Below are 21,828 nucleotides of genomic sequence, written 5' to 3' on the forward strand. Positions count from 1 at the left end.
TAAAATAATATCCATATAAAGAACTGTGATGGTTTTTGACGTCAACTTTAGACTGAAGTACAGTCCCCAGTTATTCAATCAAACACTAAAGTAGCTGCTATTGTGAAGAGATTTTGCAGATACAATAAAGTCCCTAATCAATTGTCTTTAAGTTAGGGATATCATCCTATGTGGGCCTCAATCATTTGGAAGGGAAATTATCCAGGGTATGTTGGCTTCATTGATTGGGAGGCTTTTTGTTTTTGTTTGTTTGTTCGTTTGTTTTGTTGTTTATTTCTATTTTTTTTTTTAATTGGGAGGCTTTAAAAGAGAACTTGGGCTTTCCCTGGGGGAGGAAAGAGTGAGTGCAGGAGAGAGAAGGAAGAGGAAGACCTTCTGTTTGTGGGTTCCCTTCCTGACCACCTGCCCTATAGACTCTAGGCTTGCTGTGCTTAGTCATCCCCCATAATCATGTAAACCAATTCCTTGAAACAAATTCTTGTCGTGTGTGTGTGTGTGTGTGTATAACATTTATTTATTCTCCTACTGGTTCCACTTGTCTGGTTGAACCCTAAACCTGGAGTATACAGTAAGGTGCTCAACAGATTTTACGCATCACTGCCACATCACCATTGTCATCATCATCATCATTATTAACTAGGCATAAAGAGACACTGGCAGCTGCTTCTCTGAAGAGTGAACTCTGGGTATGGTGGGTTCCCAGAATGTCTAATCCTAAACTATACATTCAACTTCTAAGAAGAGTGGGTTGAAACAAAAGGAAAGCCTGGCTCAGGAAAAGGGACCAGAGGGCATATCTATTGATAAAGCCCACTCAATGTTAATGCCTCTTCACGTTTTGGTTCTTAAGCTTATCTAGAATAGGCAAGATTGCCAGATAATACTGTATTTTAAAAGTTGATATTGAGAATTTTTTGAGCTTATGTGTTATTGAGATTGCTCTGAATGAGTAATTGTAAATGAAAAAAGCCAGAATCTTCTTTATAATCCTACTTGACTCCACTGTGCCAGGCCTTTCTTGTTTTCTCTTCATCAACACTCCTATCTCCTTTTTTTTTTCTGGCAATAACACCCTGCTATGAGGTAAATGATTATCTCTAGCACATCCCACGCGGTTGAAAGAAGGATGTTAACAGTGAGACTCCACATGCAGCCACAAGGGTAAACACAAGAACCAACTTAAGCAATAATTGTACAGTATCTCCCTGGACACAGTGAATGCATGGTGGACACATAACTCCATAGAGTCAGATCAGAACTCTCTTAAGAGAAAATATGGACTCTGAGAAAAACATAATCTCTCTCCTAAATTATGAGCCATGAGGATATGAGCTTATGATCACCTGAAGCCACCTCCTATGTAACATACAGAGAGCTAATTTGAGAACAAAGATAAAAAATTTGGAAAGCAGAGCTGAAAAAAACAGGATAACATGGTTGACTGACTTCCGCATTTGAGTCCCAGGATATACCTATGCCTAAAACTGTGTCCTCCTTTATAAATTACCTATTGATACATAACTATTTACCCTAAAATCTAGCAACTTAAAGCAGTAATGCGTTACTTCCCAAGTTTCTGAGAGTCAGAAATCTGGGAGCAGCTCAGCTGGGTGGTTGAGGCTGGGGTCTCTTGTGCAGCTGATATAGGTCAGGCTACAGTCATTTGCAGGTTTGTATGGGGCTAGCCACTTCAGAGATGGCTCTTAGTGGAAGGCTTAAGTTCATTGTCAAGTGGGTGTTTCCACAGTGCTATCTGAGTGTCCTCACATTATGACTCCCCCAGAGTGAGTGCCCAGGGACGAGAGCAAACAAAAAGCCCCCATATGCAAAGCCTATCGCTGTACTGCCTCTGTGTTCTAGTCACTAGAAGTGAGCCACTAAATCCAGCCCACATTCAAGGAGAGAGGGGCTAGGTTCAATGTCCACAAAACATTTGAGGATATTTAAAACCACTAACTACCCCAGACATTCATTACGTGACTCTACAGTTTCCATTTTTCCTTGAATTACATTGAACTGTATTTCTGTCACTTGCTGTTATTAGTCAGGGATTTTACCATACCTACTTCTTCTCTAAATGTGACCTTGATTCCAGAGGCAAGATGGCGGAGGAGTAGGGGGACACACTCGCCCTCTCCCATAAACACAACAAAAAAACACACCTACATGTAAAACGACTTGCAGGGAACAACAACTGAATGCTGGCAGAAGAACTTAAACCTCCAAAAAATGGCAAGAATCTCTTGACATAACTGGGTAAAACAAGAAAAAAGAGGAGAGAAAGAGAAGGGGAGTCAGCACCAGACTAGCACTCCTGAGAGGGAGCTGTGAAGGAGAAAGGGAACCCACAGCCTGGAAAGTCACCTAACCAACGGAAAGATCAACTGAGTTGGAGAGATCTCAAGACACCGAGAAAAGCGAAGCAGCCAGTCCGAGAACTAAAAAGCAGAGTGAGAGCCTAACAGATCATCTGAACCACTGGCACAGACACCGAAGACTGAGACACTTGGGTGGGGGCTGGGCGCTGAGACCTAGGCTCTGGAGGTTAGTTCCTGGGAGCCGGCTGGTGTTGGCAGTGTGTAGACAGCCTAAGTGACTAGGAAGCAGTGCATTGCAGGTGGAGGGAGCAATACACTAAGGGCTGGGGAGTGGAAAGCCATAACAGAGGGAATCCAGGAGAAGGTCTGGACCTGCAGGTGGGAGAGAAATTATTACAGAAAAGCAAATCAAAACCACAATGAGGTACCACCTTACACCAGCCAGAATGGCCATCATCCAAAAGTCTACAAACAATGAGTGCTAGAGAGGGTGTGGAGAAAAAGGAACCCTAGTACACTGGTGGTGGGATTGTAAACTGATGCAACCACTGTGGAAAGCAGTATGGAGATTCCTCAGAAAACTAAACATAGAACTACCATTTGATCCAGCAATCCCACTCCTGGGCATCTATCCAGAGAAAACCATGATTCACAAAGACACATGTACTCCGATGTTCAATGCAGTACTATTTACAATAGCCAAGACATGGAAACAACCTAAATGTCCATCGACAGAGGAGTGGATCCAGAAGATGTGGTACATATACACAATGGAATATTACTCGGCCATTAAAAAGAACGAAATACCAGCATTTTTGCAACATGGACGGACCTAGAAATTATCATGCTAAGTGAAGTCAGCCATACAATGAGACACCAACATCAAATGCTTTCACTGACATGTGGAATCTGAAAAAAGGACAGATGGAACTTCTTTGCAGAATAGATGCTGACTCACAGACTGAAAAACTTATGGGCTCCAAAGGAGACAGTTTGAGGGGTAGGGGGATGTGCTGAGGTTGTGGGATAGAAATCCCATAAAATTGGATTGTGATGATCATTGTACAACTACAAATGTAATTAATTTATTGAGTAATAAAAAAATTAAAAAATAAGGTATACATATATGTTGAATCACTTAGCTGTACAGCAGAAATTGGCACAACATTGTAAATCAACTATATTTTAATAAAAAATATAAATGAAAGAAGTGGGGTTAATGGAGTTCCCATCGTGGTGCAGTGGTTAACGAATCCGACTAGGAACCATGAGACTGCAGTTCGATCCCTGCCCCTGCTCAGTGGGTTAACAATCCTGCGTTGCTGTGGCTCTGGCGTAGGCTGGCAGCTACAGCTCCGATTAGACCGCCAGCCTGGGAACCCCCATATGCCGCGGGAGTGGCCCAAGAAATGGCAAAAAGACCAAAAAAAAAAAAAAAAAGAAGTGGGGTTAAAATAAGTGGTTAATACCACATTCAAGGGTGAAATTCATGGCAGAAACTGCACCTTTCCCAGATAAATCCTCCCCTAATATTTGTCATTTGTTATTAAAACTATACTCTATCTAGCAATTAATAAGAATTTATTATTGTTTAACACTATGCTAGGTATTCTAAATAACAGTTTGGCCTTGATCACATAGCTAACCTGTGAATTAACCAACCCTAACAACTGTCTTACAACTAGAATTTCTATACAGTTTAATACATTTAAACCAATTTGAGTTTGGCTTTCTGCTACCTTATTAAATATACTACCTCATTCAACTATCAATACTAGGTGAGTAAAAGAAACTACCTGGAGTTCCTGTCGTGGCGCAGTGGTTAACGAATCCGACTAGGAACCATGAGGTTGCGGGTTCAATCCCTGCCCTTGCTCAGTGGGTTAACGATCTGGCGTTGCCGTGAGCTGTGGTGTAGGTTCCAGACGCGGCTCGGATCCCGCATTGCTGTGGCTGTGGTGTAGGCCAGGGGCTACAGCTCCAATTAGACCTCTAGCCTGGGAATCTCCATATGTCTCGGGAGCGGCCCGAGAAATGGTAAAAAGACAAAAAAAAAAAAAAAGAAACTACCTCTATTTAGGAATGGGGGACCATATATCATACCACATACAAAATTATGGGAAAGCTAGATCTGCATGCTATGTTCAATTATCTGAGGGCTCTCAATTCGGCATATCATATAATTCAGTATAGATCTCATTTTTCACCTTATTTTTAGTGATACTCATCTATACAATGTACAAATTTCCACTGCAACAAGCAGCACATTGGCTAGAATTTTTATGGTGCTATCACTGAGCTTCACACCCTAAAATTTAGTCTTATCACAATCACCCCTGAAGCCTGGTTATTTTCCCATTGTGTTGGTGATATCCCATCTGAATACTGAACCTGTTCATTATTCAGTTAAACTGGTTGGAGAGAAAATACTACATCACCTCTATTTTTTCACGGACTATGTCATTACTTGAATTTTCAGTCTGGGTCGTTACTAAGAAGTTACAGATTATAATACTGAGGAGTTTTGCTATTATTTGCAGTGTCCATGTATTTTGAAGGAAGCAGAATTTGTCCAAAGAATCCTGTTTCATCCTCAAGTTTGATATGCCCAGGTTTAGACCAAGCAATAATATTTGAAAAATGGGATGTTTTCTAAAGTTGAAATGAGCACAGAGCTAAAATATTAACATTTTTATGTTACTTGATGCTCCTATAAATTTGAAATGACGCTTCTATTTAAAAGGCAGTTTTGGAGATGACGAAAATTATACTTACAGATGATACCCCAATACTTTTTTTTAGTTTTTTATATTGTTTTATAGCAAGTCTATGAGTCAGCATACACTCTATCACAGATAATTCAAATTCAGAAACCAAATCTCCAGGGTCTAAAGAAACAAATGACTTCAATCTAGCTGAAAATTCTTTCAGTGATTTGAGAGTTTCAGGATGAAAATCTTTTGCATCCCCTCCACCTTGTTATTATATCGTAATTATTCTTAATAACATATTTATTTTGCCTTTTTAAAAGAGAAAATGCATAATGCCTAACAGGTAACAGCATGATCACTAATGAGCAACTACACATGAATAAAAGAGGCTAAATCAGTGATTTCAGAGGAAGACAGGGCAGGTAAACCATCAAGAAACGCATTCAACTTCTTAGAACCAAACAAAGGTGTTCTGGAGATTAAATTCCATTGCAGTGCTCTGAATAAACCTGCAAAATGAATTCTAAAACTATCCATATCTGGGATATATGAAACCTAACTGTCCCAGTTATCTAGATGTTGGTGTTCATAACTCAAAAAATAAATAGGAGAAGAAATGAGAGGATAATAAATTTCCTTGAAATTAAAAAAAAAAAAAGGCATTTCAAAAGAAGCAGTCAAAGAAAAAATGGGTTTTGGCAGCATGTTCTTCACAAAACAATCTGGAAAGAACAAAAGTTTCAATTATGCATTGAGGTTTGTTTTCTCTGAAGCAGCCTTTCTTTCTCCAAAGCAAGTCCTCTATCCAGCACTGGGGCCACCGATCCTTGGAAGACATTTCTATTTCATAGCACAAAAAGCAATTATATAAAATGTTTATTTTTCCATCTTAGCAAACTCTCTGCCTCTTTCTTCTTGAAAAATGTCTTTGTCATTTACTCCTCCTTTCTCTTTGTGCTAGAAAGGAGAAATGTAACCAAAAAAGTAGCATAAACATTCCAAATTGTGTTTAATCCCTAGTAGAAATAAGATGAAACAAAACAAAACATGTGACTGAAAGGTGTGACAACCTGACCAGAAAAAGTTAGAGTCCTGAGCATGAAAGCAAGTAAGAAAAGCAGCATTTGTGTTGATTATTAAAGGAAGAGCCCCCACAATGAGATCTCTGGATTTCTGAATAGGGTTGTTAGAGTTGTCACCTGTTCTTTCTCCTTTAGGCAACATACCCACAAGCAAACCTATTGTTATTCTGCTTTATTTCTTACACATTTTCATGATGAACAGTTTAGTAACAAAAGAAAGAAAGGTAAAAGCCCTCATTAATAAGATAGTATGATGTATTACAAAAGCATAATTCAAAAAGATACATACACCCCAATGTTCATTACAGCTCTATGTACAATAGCCATGACATGGAAACAACCTAGATGTTCATCAACAAAGGAGTGGATAATGAACATGTGGTACATACATTGCAATGGAATACTACTCAGCCATAAGAAAGAACAAAATAATGCCATTTGCAGCAACATGGATGGACCTAGAGATGATCATATTAAGTGAACTAAGCCAGAGAAACACAAATATCATATGACATCACTTATATGTGGAATCTAATAAAAATGATACAAAAGAACTTATTTATAAAATAGAAACAAACTCAAAGATTTTAAAGTTCAATTTAGGATTACCAAAGGGGAAACTATGGGGGGGAGGGAAATAAATTGGAGGATGGGATTAATTTATACATACTACTATATATATAACAAATAACAAGGACCTTCTTACTGTACAGTATGGGGAGGTTTACTCAATATTCTGTAATAATCCTTGGGTGGGGGAGAATGGATATATGTATACATATAATGGATTCACTTTGCTATCAACATGAAGCTAATATAATATTGTAAATCAACTACACCTTAATAATTCTTTTAAATTATTCCAAATTAGAGTTAATTGGCAGTCCTTAACCTGACAAGTTGTGCCCACCTTAGTCGCCACTTCACCACTCTCCCCTCCAACCTATTCTAGGCAAGGGCTCTTCTATCCCACACATATACTTTATATCCTTTTCCTCCTTGCCTACAGGTCTTGGCTTATCCTATACCCTAATCCAGAATCCTGCTCCTCAAATCCCTATTAAGCTCCACCTTACAGTTCCTTCATGACTGGAAGCAAAACTTCTCCATCTTAAGTAGCCTTCTCCTCCTAATCCTACCTGACCATGTCCATCTCCCCTCCTCTAAATGACATTCTGTCTACAGCACATTCAGCACAGCATCTGGCCTCAACGAATTAACTTTGAATTCCTTCAGAGATTACACTGACAGCTCTACTATCCAACTTAGAATATCATAATGGTCACCTCCAAATTAAGTATTTCAAGCAAACTATTTTCTCCTTATCTTTATAATTCTTGTCTTTCCCTTTGAAGTAAATGTAGAATGAGTTGAGTTGCAGGGTTGGGGGTATTTTTATCTTCTAAATTTAAAATGTGTGTATGTGTTCTTCTTTTTATGGCCACACCTATGACATGTGGAAGTTCTCAGGCCAGAGGTCAAATGGGAGCTGCAGCCACAGGGCTCTGCCACAGCCGTAGGCCTCTGCCACAGCCAGGGCAACACTGGGTCCAAGCCACATCTTCAATGTATGCCATAGTTTGCAGCAATGACAGATCCTTAACCCACTGAGTGAGGCCAGGGATTGAACCTGCATCCTCTTGTACACTATTTCGGGCTCTTAACCCACTGAGCCACAACAGGAACTCCCTCAAATGTGTTTTATTTTATTTTGTTTTTTATTTTATTTATTTTTAGGGCTGCATATGGAGGTTCCCAGTCTAGAGGTCCAGTCAGAGCTATAGCAGCCAGCCTATACCAGAGCCACAACAATGCAGGATCCAAGTCACGTCTGTGACCTACACCACAGCTCACAGCAATGCCGGATCCTTAACCCACTGAGCGAGGCCAGGGATTGAACCTGCATCCTCATGGATGCTGGTCAGGTTTGTTAAGCTCTGAGCCACAACAGGAACTCCAAATTTGTTTTATTTTTAAGTTTTAAACAAATTCATAATATCTTATAAATTTGTTAAGTCGATTCTATCAATTAGATAGCCACAATGTTTATGTTCCAGACCTACATTAATACAGGATGTACAAAACTATAAAAATGTGTCTGGCTGTGCTTATGGGGGAAGACTAAAGGCAAAATGAGGGAAAAATAAAGTCAAATGCTCTGTGGATGTCCACCCACTCTACATCTTGATGGTTGAATTAATTAACTGTTTAATGCAACTGCCATCCTGTGGTGAATGACCTTCCTAACTTGACTTTCCGTCTAAATGAAAGATCATCCTCCTTCCTCGTGTGTACAATTGTTTGCCTAAAGATCTAATGATTTCTGACACACTTAACTTAAATCCCATGTCTTCTCTTTGAATTTCAAAAACCTAATTTGGTTTCCTTAACTCAATTCCATAGTGGACAAGGTTATTTGAGGATGAATTGAGAAATACATTCAGAGGCCCTCGTCTTCTTTGAAAGTGTTTATTTTTTTTTCTTTTTCTCTTCCAAACTCTATTTTCCTAGAGGAAAGGGAATAATTTAAGCATCCCCTCTTTGGATGGAAGAGTGTGAGATAATTACTGAGAATTTCCCTGGGGCTCTGAAGCAGCTTGAGGTCAAATTTAAGTCTGAAAACAAGGACTCAAACAAATGCCATGAGATGATACCTTATAAATATCTTAAAGAGGGGAAATGGTTGGACATCTCCACCTAGAAAAAGGCAGAAAGTATCTCAAGGATGCTATGTGATTTGGTAAGACAAAATTTCCCCAATGCCTTACTCTTAGAGTTAAACCAAATTAAAACCACATTGTGTCCACCCCACGTTCTGGTCCCCTGCCCATAACCAAGGATATATGAATTTGTTCTCCCATAGGAAGAAATCCTCTTCAGCTTCTCCTTTGAAAAGAACCAAAGCATCCTCCTCGTCAGTTGTTCAGGACCCTCCTGTAAGAGCTTAGTCTCCTTACTTCTCTCATCAGAGAACAAATGAGCTGATGATACAGAGGTAATTTGTACCATTTCCCCTTATATAAGACAGCCTGGTGTTAGGATCAAATAGAACCCTGGAGGTTCTAAAGTTCCCTGCTGTGGTGCTGGTTTGATACCTGGCCTGGGAATATCCACATGCTACAGGGGCAGCCAAACAAAAACAAAAACCAAAAAAAAGAATCCTGGAGTTTCTGGACTCATGAGATCTAGGAAGATATTAAATCTCTCCATTTTTGAAAACTAAGAAACTGAACAAATTAAGCTTTAAGATCTTAAGTCAATGCTTCCTCCCTTCCATTCCCCCTTTCCTCCATTTCTCCTTCTCCCTTCCCCCTCCCTCCTTTCTCTCTTCCCTCATTTTTTTCTTTTCATTTATACCCCCTTCAGATGACAGGAAGCTCAGTTTATCATGACAGATGGGCTTTTTAAAAAAAAATCATTGTTCCCTCTCAAGAACAATAGAGTTAACAGAGAATGACAACTTGAATACTAGAATTCTCAAATTCAGAAAGAGAAAATAAATGAAATTTTATATAAACATAAGATGGGACACTATGAAGAAGAAACTTCACAGATTAAACAATGCCCCTACTACACCTCCTCTATCCTCTCCACCTCACTCAGCTTCCCCTCCAGTCAGGACCCAATGGGTAAAGGATTCCCTACTTTTGTGCACCAAACACCTCCTAAGCATATCTTAGTACTTCTAACTGTAGAAAAAAATATGGACCTGGGGGTGCTGAGACAAGTGTTCCTGCTCTTACAAAACTTACACCCCAACAAAGGAGAAAAGATCATGCAAATAACCTAATCTTACTGGTTGTGAGATAAAAACAGCCAGAGAAAATTATGTAAAGGGCTATGGAAGCACAGAGGAAGTAAAGAAGCTTTTATGTGATATGTTGGGACATTCTAGAAAGCAAAGGAAGACTTCTAACCCCCAATGGACTGAAGTCTTCTAATGATGACACTTATTCACCATGGCAGGTGACGGGAAGATAATTCTCCATGTATGTGTGGTAGAAAGGAATCATCTTCCCAAATTACTACAGTTCCTCTGTGTTAATGTTTAACCACCTTAAGATCAGCCCTGAATTTCACTCCTGAGCCTTGAATATAAGTGGGATGCATAGCATGGTTGAAGACACAAACTTTAGCTTCAGGCAGACAGGTTTGAATGTCAGCTTCTCCCTTTATGTGTTATATCTGGAAAGCAGGCAAGTTGTTGAACATATTGATCCTTAGTTTCCTAATTTGAAAAATAAGGAAAATAGCAACTCATCTGCTTTTTTGTGAGGTGTCAAAAATCTAGGACACAGTACACATTTAATAATCTAGAATGTCATTCAATAAATCACAGGTATTAATACTATGATAGTCCTAAAAATACCTGTTTTACACAAAGCTGACACTTACCTGAAGTATGACAATGAAACACAAAACTTTTATTCACATACAGCTAGTAGAAATCTGCATCAGATATTGTGTCAGAATCCTGATAGTCTGAATGTCTGTAAAATATCCAGGCTTCCAATGCACACCCCTGTGTGTGCCTGTGCGTCTGTATGTGTGTATGTGTGTGTGTGTGAGTGCAAACACACACACACTCTCTCTCTCTTTTAACTTTGAGCGAGCCAGGTTACAAATTCTCCATCAACAGAACTTATCACAGTCAGGAGCATTATCAAACTGCAAGAAAAGTGTAGCTCCCTTTCTTTAGCATCTAAGCCATTTTTAGAACATGATGCTCCTCAGATTGACTTAGAGGATGCCAAGGTGACCCAAGCTTCTTTGGTCAACTCCTAGAGAGATCCAGAATGAAAAAGAAACATCTTTCACCTTCTTTTCCCACCTTACCTCAAAGTCTCCCATGTGAATCCTAATCCTAATCTCATCACTTTGAGAGAAGGGAGAAACAAGTTTACTAAAAGACTCAGATCAGCAGTTAAGTTTTCCTACAGTAAATTTCTTCTCACTATACAATATACATGAGGGGTTTCTGCCCTGATATTTTAATCATGGAGTAAACAACATTTTAAAAATCTATACATATGGGAAAGGCTCTTTCTCATCCTCTGGAAAACCAAGTAAGGACTTTGAATATACACACCTTTATTTCAGCAGAAGAACCTTTGGGTGGAAACAAGAGTTCCTCCCAACATTCATCACTATGTGGCTTTGACTTGTCCCCTCTGAGTCACTGCTAGATTTATGAGGCCCACCATCCTCAACCCCTCCTGAAGGAATAGGCCCACCCACAGCCCCTGTGACACAAATGACCGCATCTGTACAACATGACCCAGAGTCAAAGGGATCAGAGGTTGTGTCTTACGGCAATCCATCCACAAGCCAGAATTCAGTCTTTGACCTAATGGGAAAAGATGATCTGAGCCAATCAAATTCCATTCTTCAGAATTTAGCACTAGGAAACCCGGAGTTGAGGCAGCTGGTAATAGAGACAGGAGCTAAAAAGGGCATGTGGCAGAATGGAGTCAGAGAGAACACTGCAAGATGATGTTTTCAAGGAGCAGAAACTATAAAGAAGAAAGTGAAAGTCAGAGTCATGTGGTTGATGGAAAAGAGAGGAAACATACACAGAGAGAATGAGAGAGAGAGAGAGAGACTAAGTCTCACTCTGTCTTTATCCAGCTTCTTCCTTCCTCTGCCCTTCTTAGGGAAGCCCCCTCGTTAATGCCTTAGCTCATCCCTCCCACTTCTGTGCTCTATTTACTTTCCCAAATGCACCTCAGTGGGCAAGGGCTTTAGATCCCCTCAATCATAAACAGTCCTGGTGCTAGGTCCCAGGCTCTGAGGTCCATGTGCCTTCCCAGATAAATGTCAAAGGGCTAGACTGAAAAGTGAGGTTTGATCTAGAGTAGTGCAAAGCATGGAGAGTGGAGCAAGAGAAAAAACACCTAAGGAAGGAGCAATGCAACCTTGATAGGCTGAATACAATTTTGGCATTGCCATGATTTTTGAAAATCTTTTTGTAGGACTAAAATTGTTTTTGGGTATATAGCACTATTGTAAGTGTTCTTACTAGCCCTTTCCAGGCTGAGTCATTCTCACTGCATTACTCTCCCTCTTAAATCTGTTTCGAATTCCAATTATGGTCACTCTCCAAGTTCAATTCTAGACTTTAGAATTCGATAAAAGTCAGCTTAATTTTTTATTTCATGCTATGCTCTTCCATGATACATGGAGAGAGAAATCCCAGGTCTCTTAAAGATCTAATATCTACAAGCTAAGATGTACTAATCATTAGCTTGATAACTGGAAATAAAGAAAAAAAAAGTCATTTTGTTTTAGGATCTATGTTCTAAAAGAGGGTTCTGGTAGAAGCTTCTTAATGGAGCAGGAGCTTAGGGAGAAACTTGAGGATTTTTAATTACCTTTCCAGAATATGTTAAATATGAATAAAATAAATTATATTCATCCAGAAAAGTGTATGTGAAAAGGAGGTCTTGGCAATGGAGTTCTAAAGGCCTAAGATATGGCCTTATTTACCCTAACATCATGTAAATATGGTCTCTAAAATTTGCCACCCCCTCCCATTGATATACTCAACAATTCTGGATGAGCTCAAAGATGAGGAAAATGAAGACTCAATTTTCAATTTTAGGTCAGGAAACAAAATGTCCTGGGAACTTGAAGGGATTGGTATACTGTTTACATGCCAACTAAGCAGGTGATTCCATCAAGCTGATCAAACCCAATGAACATGTAACCATGTTGAAATATTCCCTGTTAGAGGATAAAAATGGTCAAACACAAAAGAAAAGAAAAATATCCGTGAGGTCTCTTTAAGGGCTTTTGTTTACCTTGTGTCTATCTCCAGGTTTACTGTCCACTCAGATGTTGAAGAGCTTAGAGTGAGAACGTGCCTTCACGTGGGTAATGGATGTTTGCGCGCTCCAGCCCACTGACGTGTATAGGGAGAAATCCCATGTTGGCTGAGGCTAAGCTTTCAGTCAGCTGCAGAAGTGGGCCTGAGCACCCTGATGAAGCAAGGCAGGGCTTCTGGTTGTGAACCAGTCACACAGATGAAAGTCACATATTTTTTCAAGGCAGCCTTACAACTTCCCACAGTAGGGACTGGCCCTCACAATCCAAAACAGAGAACTGAAGGCAACTAAAATGTAAACCTATCTTGAAGCTTCTGACAACAAAATCTTCTTCCTGGTCTTTTTCATCTTAAGGAAACGTATGTCTCAGCTCCACCTCTGAATTCCTGAACAAGTCAGACCACCTCTGTGTGAAAGGAGGAACTGGCAACCCAGAGGAAACATATTTCAGAAACTTTCAGTACATAAATGTCAAATCAAATTAGTCTCGTACCTTCCCCTTCATTGAACCATAATTCAACGAGAGTCTTATTATGCAAATTCACTGGAAAGCACAGGTCTCTACATCTCTGCCAAACGATGAGTGCAACAATGGCTGTCACGTCATTCTAGTAAGAAAACATTGTATCTTGAAGACAGGAACTGGAGCTGATATAAAATTTTAATATGTTCATATTGCTTAATACAGTGCTATCTTGAGAGAGCACACAATAAATAACACTTGAAAGTGGCACACTGTTCCATGCCAAGTTAACCAGAAGGAAAATGTGTTCTGAGCTGAGCTATAAAACATTAGTCTTCCAAATAAGTCTCTGGCTCCACAGTTTTCAGGACACTTTGCTAATGCTTGTTTTTGTTGCCTTTTGTTGTGTATTTTATGTTTGCTTCTTTTCTGTATTACCATATGTATAATCCTTCAAAGATAACAACCAATCTCATTGAAAACTGCTCAATGTATTCTTCACATTTGTCAAAATATTTCAATTAACAGGATAAGGTGAGTCACTAAAGATTTTCTTGTTCTCACACACACAAATGACCTAAAGCTTTAATGCTTAAGCACTCCTATATAAGCAATAAATGAGCTGAACAATTTCCCACGAGCTCAGAGACACTCTGAAAAACTTAAACCTTCTCACGACCTATGAAATGAACTCATTACCTTTATGAAATTGCAGTAAAGCCCACTAATGTTCCGTAAACATAGCATTTACTCCCATCACTGCTTCTGGCAAATACTGTTCAAACAGTGCCTGCATGGCAGAAGGGCTGAAAATCCTTATGTCTAACAAACATTAAAGGAATCTCTTTTGAATACATCATTCCAAACCCAAAACATTTTATTTTCCTGTTAGAATAATACTAACTTAAAGAAACTTAAGCTTAGTAATTGATGTAACTGTTCTCTGCAAGTTATTTTAAAAAAAAAAGAAATCAGGTCCAAATACCTACTGTCATCCTCTTGTAACAACCCTGACTTGGGTTAAGCAACAGTCAAAGATGCTGCAAAGCCACACACCTAGCTACTCTGGGAATATCACGACAAAGTGGTAGGGACTCAGATGTCATCTAGTCTCTCCCACCCATCTTGCTGCACAGCTCTCTCCTATAACCCCCTGCAGGGGGCCCCCAAACTGCTGAAGAACTCCAGGGATGACACACTCACTGGTCTTTTGTGCTCTCACTGGACAACTCCAATCGGGAAAAGGTTTTCTCTATGTCCATGCTGTCTTAGACCTTGCAAAGGACCTCTTCTCTCTATGTATAATATGGCCTTCTACCAGCTCCTGGTTCTTCTTGTATTTTCCCACTCCCATTTACTTTATCTGGGTTAGAGATCCATGCTCCTGCCCTTCCTGGTTCTCCGAACCCCAGGCTCAGCTCACAGCTCCTGATTTCTACTTCAGCCCCAGCTTTGCTCTACCAACTATTCAGACATGCTTCTCCCATAACTCCTTAGCATATTCACAAAGACATAATTTGCAACTTGTTCTCTGGCTCCATGTAGCTATAAAACTATAGGCCAGAGATTCTCCCACCTTCTGCCAGCTCCCCCTCTCGTGCCCTGAGCAGTTCTCCCTCCAAGAAGCCAGCATCAGACCATGAAGAGCTAAACCTCCCTGAGACACTGACTCCCATGTTCTACCCACATGTTCCCATCTTGCACTATGAAGTCAGAACATATAAGATGTGGTTGTTTTAAAAAAGCAGTTCAGAGTTTACCTAAACAGAAATTGGGGACTTCTGTGAGCAAAACGAGTTGGAGTTCAGAGCCCACCCAGGATCTCACAGGCAGGAGAGAGAATGAGGGCAGATCCCAAGGCCATGCTTCCTGCCTCTCTTGTTGCGGGCACACCTCCCGGCCTGGGTCCTGCGCCATTATAGCCAGCCTGCTTGGAATTTGCTCCCTCATAATCCCCTCTTTCCTGTTTACACCTCTCTTTAACAATCATGCCTGACCCCTCTTTCTTTCAAACCCCATGTAGATTCTACCAGCCAGACACTCCAACTTTACTTTTGAAGCATAGTGTTTAATAATTTCCTCTCCAACTCTGCCACTACTGTCTTCTTCCAGCCCCACATCACTTCACACTTTTCTTCCTGTCTCTGGCTTCTTAGCCTCAACATCATATAGCCAGAGAAGTTTCCTATTGGGTGAAATTGCCCATGTCCTTCCCTGCTCATCTTCCTAGTGGTTCCTGTGTCCTGAAGCAGAGTCCAAGCTCTTTGGAATCATTGACACTGATCTGGCCTCAGTGACCCTTGTCCACCTCACATGTCATGGTTTCTTTTCACTCCTGCCCCAGATGAAAACAAGTCGGTTATTGCTCCCTGCAGACTCCCAGCTGGGTGCTTTCCCACATGCCTTTATTCTCGCTATCCTCTCTCCCTAGGATGCCTTTCACCCACCTCCCCAATTCTGACTTGAATATTTCTCCTTCATTCTCCAAAACTCCACTTGGACATCACCTACTCCAAGGAGTCTTTTCTAAATCTCTTAACTCTAAAGAAGGTTGTGGACTATGAACACCCAGTGCCTCTCACTGATGATATCATATTGATTACGACTGTCTACTTAGGGATCTCCAAGCCTCTCAAGGGCAGGGCATGTCTTATCACCCTCTGAATTGGTGGCATCTGGTGCAGAGCCTGGCACAAAGCAGCAATATGTAAAATGTTTGTTAAATAAATAGCTCAACACATTTTTTTAAAGATAGGACATACCAAGCAAATACACGAGAATAAAAATGGTCTTACAATCAAGGAAAAAACAAAGTTTCCAGTTAAGTGCTATCATGTTTGAACTGTTGGTGCTGCATGAACATAAAACCCTTACTGTAATGGTTTAGCAAAGCTTATAGTCCATAGTTTGGAGTCAGTCAGAGAACAAAAGGTGCCCTGTATTGAAAGGAGCATGTGTTACATTTAAGTCAGAGCACTAACAGAACTTGGTCCCCTCAAAAAAACATAAACTATACTGAGGAATCATGATACTAAGCACAGAAATGAACAAGAGTGAATCAGGACCATAAAGTTAACATTGTCATCACTGACATATTGAGGAGGTCTTCATTTAACCACAAGCAAGCAGGAGCCACTAGGAAAAAGACTGGATCTCTATCAGCCTCTGAGTAAAAAAAGAATACCTTCCAGGCCAAGACTATTATGTAGGAAAGTGAGTATCTGTAGCTATCGGAGGAAACAGAGGGAGCTGAGATCCTTGTAGCCTCACTGACTGTGCCCTTGAATTTCAACCCTGACCACATAACTAGAGTGGTTTTAGTACTGGGATGAATACTATGATCTGGCTTCTGCATGCACTGTTTACCTACTTGGGTCAGGCAAAATAGGCTGAAACAACTTAGAAATTAAACATTGGAGAAGACAATATGATCGAAAAGAAAATGAATCTACAATAAAACAGTAGCATTATTAATAAACCACTTAGCAACTAAGAAAAACATTAATTTTATCCATTTCTTTCCTTTCCTCGCCCTCTATTTTTTCACTTCTCTCCCTACCATTCTCTCTCTCTCTAATCTTTATTTTTGCATTTCTCTTGCACTTTTCTTCTCTTTTAAGACAAGGAGAAACTGAAAAAGTATAAGATTCTATGGATTTGGGAATTATCATAGGTTTGTTGTCTAAAGCTTGGAAATTTTCTCTGGAACATATCCCCACACATGCCCATAACCTCCAGTTATTCCAATAACTATTACTTACAAATGTCTAGAGTTCTGCCTCCAAGTCATCACTCATACCATAGGAGCCTCTATAGCTACCTTCAAAAGATCAATATGGACAGTCAATGCATTTATGTTCTAAATATAGGTTGAATGTGTGTGCCATACCCATGAAAAGATATGTCTACCCAGAACCTGTGAATGTAACCTTATTTGGAAAAAGAGCCTTTGCAGGTGTGATTTAGTTAAGAGTCTTAAGATGAGATTTTCCTCATAACCCTAGTTGACAATAAATCCAATAACAAGTGCCGTTCCAAGAGAAGGGGAAAATACACATAGAGAAGTTGAGAGGAAAGAAGCAGAGATTGGAATGATATGTTACCAGCCAAGAAGTGCCAAGAACTTCACACAGCCATCAGAAGTTGGGAGAGGGTCATGGAATAGACTCTGCTGCAAAGCCTCGAGAAGGAACCAACCCTGCTGGCACCTTCATTTTGGACTTCCAGCCTTCAGAATAAATTTGTTATTCTGAGCCACCTGATTTATGGCCACTTGTTACAGCAGCCACAGGAAACTAACACATGTAAAAACTACAGTCATCTTTATACCACTTGCTTTACCAGCAAGCATTCTAGTGTTTTTGTGGATGGAGGGGAAGTCTTCCTTAGATGCTCCTAAAGATCCCTTCAAGTCTTCTGTACATCTGAGAACAAGTTCTTTTCATTACTCATCTGCTCTTTCCTAGCCATATGCCAGGTCGAAATGACGCCATTCCTTGGCCTGACACCTCTGCCCTAGGAAGTAAGAACTCCATTCCCTTGCAGATACCACGGTGTCATAAGATATAACACAGAGAGTAATTTACAATTGCTAACAGATGTGTGATTTCATTTTCCATATGCCCTGAATTACACAAGTCCAAGGAGGAACCATTTTCCTTCTTTCCACATGAGAGGTAACCCCTTGCAGCAGTGTAATGCACTGAGCACTGAGTGGTCTGCATAGGCCCTTCTCATAAAGTGCCCTACAGAGCCAGCTCCCTTACCTAGCTCCACCTGTCATGTCTCAAACTCATTCCAACAGCTTAGAGTGAATTTAACCACCCTCGTTAATCATGAAGACTCCCCCTTGACCCAGGCTAAAGCTCACCTTATCAGGATCAGCATCTATTAACAAGGGAAATATCTTCACCTTTCCAAAACAACCTCATCTCCAGCCCACTGTAACCTCACCATTAAACCCCCAAAGTCAATGACATCAAACTTCAGCTTCCCGACACCTCTTCATTTATCCAATCCTGGGTTATTCAGTCTTGCAGTCACTCACTTAAGACTACAGTGGCTATCTCTAGGACAGCCATCATTAATTCCTTTCCTTCCTGAACATATATGTTAATATCACATTGAGAGGTGGAAAATATTTCTCCACCCCCTTCAATCTGGTCTGGCCTTTGATGCTTTGACCAATAGGAACCAAAGAAGTAACACTGTGCCAGCTCCAGGCCTTACTGTTGGGACTAGCAGTGTTCACTTTAATATCCACCACCTAAGCAGCTATTAAGACGTCCAGCTGTAAGGAAATCCAGGTTGAGCTTTGTATGGTCTTGTCTGGTCCTATCTCTTTGTACGAAGTTTCCTACCATGTGTTGTGAAGCATAGGTTTGGCCCTCTCTCTTGTTGTCTACTTTATCTCAGCATTCAAACAAGATACATACAATACCTATACAACTTCCCATTAGAATAAGCAATAACATACTCCCACAGAAGTATCTAAATCCATACTTAGGGAAAAAAAGCATTTCTTAGAAACAAAACCCACAAAAATGTACCTCTGATTCAACTGTACAAAATAATTTCCATCACTAAGCCTGCTTGCAATCAGATGAATAGTTTCTTCTTGGTTTTCCCCAAGTGGACACTTGCCTTTCCATTTGCATTTAAAGAGTCTATTTAGTTAGTTTTCTCCAAACGAATAAAAAAGTCTCCCCAAGAAGAGTAGTTGCATTTCTACCTCTTTTAAGACTAACAATTTGTACAGCTTAGAAATGACAATTATTTCTTTTCTATCACTTCCATCAAGGTTTTAAAAGCTTTGGGAATTACAGCTAGGCACCATGTTACACTTTCATGCCTGTAAGCTGAAGTTTTATTCTAAGAAACATTCAAAAAGATGTAAGGAGGCATTACATTGGTCTCAACACTTGAATATCTCTAGAAAATGTAAATGCAAAGAGAAAGGGAAGCAGAAAGCAGAGACGGGGAGCAAGATATGAAAAGGCTGTCTCAGGGGAGTTTAAGACATTTTAGAAGGAGAAAAGCTAAAAGGAAGACGTGAGATTCCATTTCCATTCTTTTCCTTTCTCTCCATCTTTTCCCTTGTGGCTACACATACTTCACAACCACAGCATCAAGATTAGAATATAGCTCAGGAGCCATTTTAGACTTCAGTGTTCCAAATAAGTTTCAAAACCTCCACATATGTGGAATATCCCAATTGAAAATATTCTACTCTCTGAGAGCCAATCCAAAACTCTTCCTTCAGGTATCCACCATATTCTCATTGTCATTTCTTTGTCACCACCATTACTGGCTGTAGGAAAAGCTTAGTTCACTGCTTAGGCTGCAGAAATTAATGCTCAACTTATCCAAGGTACATGTATACAATAAGGATGATAACAACTGTTTATAAATTTAGCATAAACAAAAAGGTTACTCTGAAGGTCTTACTTTCTATTCATTTTTAAGGGTAAATACCAGTTCTCCTTAAATACAGATTCTGTATTTGTTGTTGATCCTTAACCAAAAGTAGACACTTTTAGAAGAAGTAACAAAAGCTCTATAGTTACATATTTTACAATACAATATCTAACTATAGATTAAAATGTTCAAAATCAGGAGTTCTCAATGTGGCACAGCAGGTTAAGGATCCAGAGTTGCCGTAGCCATGGCACAAGTTTCAGCTGCAGCTCAGACTCAAGCTCTGGCAAGGGAACTTCCATAGGCCATGGCTGCAGCCAAAAAAAAAAAAAATTCAAAATCAATAATGCTATTAGACTATGGGCCTTTAAAATTCCAAGCATGCATCGATAACCAATAAGAAATGGGAAAAAATCATTGTCTCTACAAGAGAAAAGAGTTAAAGCCTTCAAAACCTACAGGCATTATGGTGGAAAATTATTTCATATTATTATTTCTCCTTAAAAGTTCAAAATTAATGTATTTATTCTTTCCATAGGCTTTTAACAATCTCAAAGTTGTAACTTCATAAAATATTAGATATAAAAAGCATGATTTTATTAATTTCTGAAAATAGATACAATGTTGAAATTCATCAGTGGATTATTAGTGGCTGAAATACATAAGAACTGAAAAAATAAGAAAAATGTGAAATCTAATAGAAAAATGGCAAGGTATACCAGTCTATTCATGTAAATATATCAATTATAGCTATGTACAGTCCCTGTCTATTAAAGATCTGAATCACCTGTGGGTCTGCTTCTTTGGTGTATTCATTCAATCATTCATTCACCTTCTCCCTTTCTCTTTCTTTTCTCCCCTACTCTGTCTCCTGTCTTTATATGATTTGTTTGGGATTCATAGTATGCCTAGTAAATTTTGACTGAATGCCAGAAGTTGTACACAAAAACCTGTAGAAACTCTGGATAAGGTTATCTTTTTCTGGAGAGGGTTGGTCATTTCTTTGCTGGGCAAATAAAACAGAGGTGGCCACTTCAATCCAATCAAGGACTGAGAGGGGTCATGGATGAGTTGTAGTTCTGGCAAGGCTCTGTCTGTTTGCCTCTGCTCCTAAGATAAGTGCCACCAGGATTCCAGATAAAACCTGTTGTCTTCACCAGGCCTTCTTCCCCTGGTGTGTCTGCTACTCCTATCCTCGCCTTATCAAGCCATAAGCCTGCTGAAAATTCCACTCTGTTTTTGGAGCTTTTCTGCTTGGCTTCTTAACCTCCTACCTGTTTAGCATCATAATTCAACAGAAGTCTTGAAGGAAAACAGGCAGTATGTTGGGTTAAGTTCTCCACCTCTCCCCTCTCAAAAGGATCCTGACCCCTCAGGTTCTAAGTTTGTCTTTCAAGCCCCACTAGATGCACATAAACTCTGCTGATTTCTTTCCATCTTGGTAACAGTCCTTTTCCCAGATCTGCAACATCCTGCCCATACCTGGAATTGGCAAATGCCCAAGGAAACATTCATTCACCTCCCCTTTTCCTGAGGGTTTGTGCCCCTAAGTACTGATTGTCTCAGAAGCTTTCCAATACCTTTAAAGATATTTTTTAACCTGGCTTTTCTAAATCCCTTAACCCCTGGAGCACTGGTCTGCTGTAAGTACTCAATCATACATAGAGGCAGAAGCTCAAGGGGTATGAATAATACATAGAAGAAGAAATCTGGCATATTCCTAGTGAGGCTATGAAAGTCCTGTGACCTAGTGATTCCACTTCTCGTTTGGGTGTGCTAGTCATGGAATTGTCTGTAGCAGGGTCTTGGATCACCATCACTAGGTTACCATCACTAGGTGAGGGGAGTAAACATGCTAGACACACCCTATAGGGTGCTATGAGGCAGGGGGAAGTCTGGAGCTAGACACAGACACAACTGACCTTGAACAATGTGAGAGTTAGCCTGTGCACAACTTATATTCAGCCCTATATAGCTGCAGTCCCTCTGCATCAATGGATTCAAATAACCACA

This window comes from Phacochoerus africanus, chromosome 1 (assembly GCF_016906955.1).
Source record: "Phacochoerus africanus isolate WHEZ1 chromosome 1, ROS_Pafr_v1, whole genome shotgun sequence".
In the NCBI taxonomy this organism is placed as follows: domain Eukaryota; kingdom Metazoa; phylum Chordata; class Mammalia; order Artiodactyla; family Suidae; genus Phacochoerus; species Phacochoerus africanus.